Source organism: Dendrobates tinctorius, unplaced genomic scaffold (genome assembly GCF_039654945.1).
Source record: "Dendrobates tinctorius isolate UK_male_01 unplaced genomic scaffold, ASM3965494v1 ptg000020l, whole genome shotgun sequence".
Taxonomy (NCBI): Eukaryota; Metazoa; Chordata; class Amphibia; order Anura; family Dendrobatidae; genus Dendrobates; species Dendrobates tinctorius.
Genome location: NW_027361688.1, coordinates 9,318,700 through 9,324,359, shown reverse-complemented (window position 1 = coordinate 9,324,359; position 5,660 = coordinate 9,318,700).

The following is a 5,660-nucleotide window of genomic DNA, read 5'->3' as shown; positions in this document are numbered from 1 at the left end:
AACCAAAACCGGGTTGGCCACGAAGCACTCCTTTAGCATAGAAAATGCCTGAATTGCCTCAGGGTTCCAATTGGTCACGTCTGCCCCTTTCCGGGTCAAATCCGTGAGCGGTTTGGCAATTTCTGAGAAACCCCTGACGAACTTGCGGTAGTAATTAGCAAAGCCTAAAAACCGCTGTAGTGCTTTTAGCGATTTGGGTTATACCCAGGCTTTAATAGGTTGGATCTTGGCAGGATCCATGCGGAACCCATTGCCTGAGACCATGTATCCTAAAAACTGTACCACCTCAGCAAAAAAAAAAACACATTTCTCCAGTTCAGCAAACAAGGAGTGTTCACACAGTCTTTGCAGCACAGAACGGACGGGACGTGTTGAGCGTGTGTCATAGGGTCAACAGAGTAAATCAGAATGTCATCCAAATACACTACAACATACACCCCCACAAATGTCTCTGAAAATATCATTAACAAAGTTCTGAAACACGGCAGGAGCTTTACTGAGTCCGAACGGCTTCACAAGGTACTCAAAGTGGCCAAGGGGTGTATTAAAGGCGGTTTTCCACTCATCCCCATCTCTTATGGGGACCAGATTATATGTCCCCCGGAGGTCAAGTTTAGTAAACCAACGGGCCTCCAATAGCTGATTAAAAAGATCAGGGATGAGTGGAAGCGGATGCTGGTTTTTTATAGTTATTGCGTTCAATTCCCGGTAAGCAATGCAGGGTCTGAGGCCCACATCTTTCTTCTCCACAAAGAAGAACCCGGCCCCAACTGGTGAAATGGACGGCCTAATAAACCCTTTTTTTTTTTTTAAACTGTCCGCTATATAGTCATTCATGGGCTGACGCTCTGGACCAGAGAGATTAAATATTCTCCCTTTTGGGAGACGGGCATCCGGAATCAGATCTATAGGGCAATCATACTGCCTATGTGGGGTAACTTCTCAGATTCTACAACAGAAAAGACATCCTCATAGTCCCTGAAAGCAGACGGTATAAGGGGGGTTTTAACCTTAACTTGGTTTACTGCTAATGATATGCAGTTATTCTGACACTATGAACTCCAGCGCACAACATCACCCAGATGCCAGTCGATAAAAGGATTGTGCTGGCGTACCCATGGCATTCCCAAAATGACTGCAGCAGATAAGTTATCCATCACAAAAAATGACATAAGTTCGGTATGCAACACTCCCACAGACATAGCAATTTTGGCCGTAACAAATTTAACCCCCTCCTGAATGAGAGATGTGCCATTGATAGCCGTGGTTTTAATAAGGGCATTAAGCTTTAATAATGGTACACCAAGATTCCTTGCAGCCAAAGAATCCATAAAATTTCCTTCAGATCCACAATCCACATAAGCTTTTAAACACAGACATTTCTGACCAAATGAAAGATGGGCAATAAAACTTTAGCCGCATCTGCGGGCAGTACATGAGCCCCTGGGCAACCATAGCCAGAGCTGCCCAGGGGCCGATTTCGCAGGAGTGTGGATCTCTGGCATTCAGCTTTCTTCCAGAAGTCTCCAGACTGCAGCATGCTTGTGCTGGAAGATGGGAGTGTTCCTCCAGGCTGTGCACTGAAGCAAGTACAGGTGTTTAGACCAAAAATCAGCTCAGGTAGGAGAAGAAGGGGAAGGAGAAAAAAAAAGTTCAGGGAGACTGCTTTTGTATATGTTGGATATATACACAAGGAGCAGTTTTTGTTTTTTTTTGTTCTCTATATGGTGGTCGGATATAATGTGACGACCATCTGCGAATCTGGGCTGCAGTAGGACAGCCCCCGAGTGACCCCGAAACCCTTAACCCTTATACAGGGGTCTGGAATTATAGCAAGGCCCAGGGGTAGCTGTCTAGGGGCGCAGTGGACCAGAGCAGAACGGTCGACAAGGGGTAAAAACTAAAACCCGTAATAGTGATCAGGAGACAGGAGTACAAAAACGGCAGGCAATAGAATGGTCAGGAATCCAAGCCAAGGTCAGCGTCAAAAAAATCAGAAGACAGGCAATGGTACAAAAACGGCAGGCAATAGAATGGTCAGGAATCCAAGCCAAGGTCAGCGTCAAAAAATCGGAAGGCAATAGAATGGTCAGGAATCCAAGCCAAGGTCGGCATAAAAAAATCGGAAGAAAGGCAAAGGTACAGAAACGGCAGGCAATAGTCAGGAATCCAGGCTGAGGTCAGAGTAAACTTTTAGCAATTCACAGAGTAGTACGCAGGGGAACCAAGAATATATCCGGCGGCTTGCAAGACCAGTCCTAAGGTATATGAGGGATCAGGTCATCCCTCACAGGTTCCCGGACTGATGATGTCATCAGGACCGCCCCCAGGACCAGGCTGGATGGTGATGCACCAACCCCTTCATGACTGATAGAGGAGCGGAGCCTGCGTCCACCAGATGCCTGCGCAGGAGCCCCATCTCTGCTGCCGTCATCACTAGGGGGCAATCCACGACGCCTCCTAGTGGCCGAGGCCGGGACAGCAGGCCCCGAATCAGACGGTGATGTGATAGTCCGGCGCCTCCTAGTGGCCAAGACAGCAGGCCCTGAATCTGATGGCGACGTGACAAAGAGGCCTTATATCCAATGGTCACAAGCGACGTGAAAGAGGCCTTATATCCAATGGTCACATGCGACGTTTGCTGTTACTGAGGTCATTTGCTTTGCCTATTTCTAGTCCAGACCGCCACAATGAATTTTCCCAGCCGCTACTTGTCTCTGTAGGATTTTGCATTCAGACCGCTACGGGTTGGCCCCCCCCAGAAAAAGATCGGAAATATCTCGGGAACGAAAGGAGATCTAACGTTAATTTTTGCTGATTCAAATCAGGGGGGGCTAACCTGTAGCTAACCCCCCACCTGACGCCCCCAATATCTTGGGAACGAAAGGAGATCTAATGTTAATTTTTGCTGATCAAACCGGATCGAACGAATATATATCAGAATCCATCCAAAAATGGCAAATTTCAAATTAGGGGGGCTAACCCGTACCTAACCCCCCCCCCCCCAATACCTCGAGAACGAAAGGAGATCTAACGTTAATTTTTGCTGATCAAACCGGATCTAACGAATATCTATCAGAATCCATCCAAAAAACGGCAAATTTCAAATTAGGGGGGGCTAACCCGTACCTAACTCCCCCACCTGACACCCCCAATATCTCGGGAACGAAAGATCTAACGTTAATTTTTGCTGATCAAAAAAACGGCAAATTTCAAATTAGGGGGGGCTAACCCCCCAACTGACACCCCCAATATCTCGGGAACGAAAGGAGATCTAACGTCAATTTTTGCTGTTCGAACCGGATCTAACGAACATCTATCAGAATCCATCCAGAAAAACGGCAAATGTCAAAGTTGGGGGGGCTAGCCCCCCCTGGAAAAGATCATAAATATCTCATTTTGTAGGGGGTGATCTAACGTTAGTTTTGGTTGATCAAACCGGATCTAACGAATGTAATCATTTTTTACCCAAATTCTCACTAAGGGGGGCTAACCCAGGGGTGGTGCTGTAATGTCTATTGTCTGTACAAATCCCCTCCGAAATGTAAAGTGCTGCGGAATATGTCGGCGCTATAGAAATAAAATTTATTATTATTATTACTTGAGAGTCATTAGAGCGGCCATAGGCCCCAATGGCAACCGCTATGAACTTGTATTGAGCGTTGGCAATGGCCATAAGCACGGTGGTGAAATATTTCTTATAATTAAAATATTCAGAGCCAGATGCAGCTGGTTTGATGATCCGAATATGTTTATCGTCCACTGCACCCAAGCAATTGGGAAACTGACAAATCTTTTGAAAGTTTTCAGCAATGTCCAGCCAACTCTCCATTGTGGGATATATTCCTCATGTAAGCAGTCCCACAATGCGCGGCAGGTGTGTATCACAATCCCCAATATGGTGGAAATCCCGAGTCGGAATTGGAAATGAAGTGAGTAAAGGGATTCGCCAGTTGCAAGGAATCTGTTAAAAAAGGCAAAGACAATAATTACTACAAAATACCAGCAACAACATTACAGTTATAAGTCTGCTTTAACAGGAGGAGATACAATAAAAATGGCTTATCGAAGAGTAACCATCAAACGCTCCGCCGGTGAAATTGAGAAGCGGCAATAGGTGTAATTTCTACGGATGAGTTCTCCAACACGTGCAAAACAAAATATCAAAGTTTTCTGCTTTCATCCGAACATAGTTAAAAAAAACTTTTCGGGGTTTCCTCTGAACTCCATATCTAATGTAGAATACACCCCACGTGTCATGCTCCGTGCAGTGAATGGGTGGATCCAAAAACGACGCCGGCGCAGACGCATGATGCGGCTGCAGGGTCGGCCCGAGAGATTACGGCGCCCTAGGCGAAACTATTTTGTTGCGCCCCTGCTATTTTTGGCAGTAGATGAAAACTTGGGATATACATTTAGGAGCAAAATAAACCACAACAACAATGATTAATTAACTCTCTCCTAACTCTTTAATCTTCTGAGAAGTTGTATAGGACGAATATATATAAAGTAATCAATAACACAAAACAAAAACGACCATAGGTAATTAAAATTTTTGTTTCCTTGCATTTTTTTTTTAAAAGGATGACACTAAGTCACTGAGATTAATTTGTTTAGCAACTTCAGATTCTATCGAAATTGTTGCCAACCCAACCAACCTCTCTTGCGTCATATTTGCCCTTAAATATGTACACTTTTCTTTCCATCCCTAAAACTTTTTGCCTTTTGAAAAGATTTTTTATAATTTTTTCTATTTTTTTCTCTGGCGCCCCCTTTGGGTCGGCGCCCTAGGCGGCCGCCTAGTTCGCCTATACGTTCGGGCCGGCCCTGTGCGGCTGTCTTTCTCTCTCCTTTTCAAGAACGATCGCTTCCAAACGATTCGCCTCAAAAGTAAAATCCACAATAGATCTTCCCAACGTTCGCAATCACACCTTCCATTTTTGCCACTTGCTCTACAACCTGTCAAAGATGGCGTGTAGATATACCGTATATAGGGTTTTCAGTAGCCAATAACGTTTGGGAGCCTCCCATTGGGCGTTTTTTAAAAAAAACGGATCAGTAGAAAAACGGAAGAAACGGATGAAAAAACTGATGGGACGGATCATATTTTTCGTCGAAAAAATGAATCTGTTGCATCAGTTTTTCTCAATCTGCGATGGATCCGTCGAGCCAACGGATTGTGACTGACAGCAAAAAAACTGATGTGTGAATGGGGCCTTATTTACGGAGTATTTTGTGTGGTATGACCATCTGTTTTAAGGATAGAAGTTTTTTAACAGATTTTTTTCAGCTACTTTCATAGATAAAGGCAAAAGTTTTGTGCGTAAAGTGCAATGCGTCACAAAAAATAAATATGTAAGATTTGCAGCGATACTGTCGAAGTTATTACCACATAACGTGACACTGGGGTCAGATATGACAACAAAAAATGGTTTTCTGACAGGAAAATCAAAACAGGAGCCTTCCTATCACCCTGCTGTTATGGTGTAAGACTGTATTGGCCTGTCAGCCATTGTTTTCAGGCAGCTCCAATGCTGGGCCTGGACCAACCACCGCTTCTGTTATGAAGCCGTCTGCCCTCCCCCTGACTGATGTGACAATTCCTCCTCACACGTTTTCCCGCCCAGACCCTCTCCCATAAAAGGACAATAGAGAAAGCG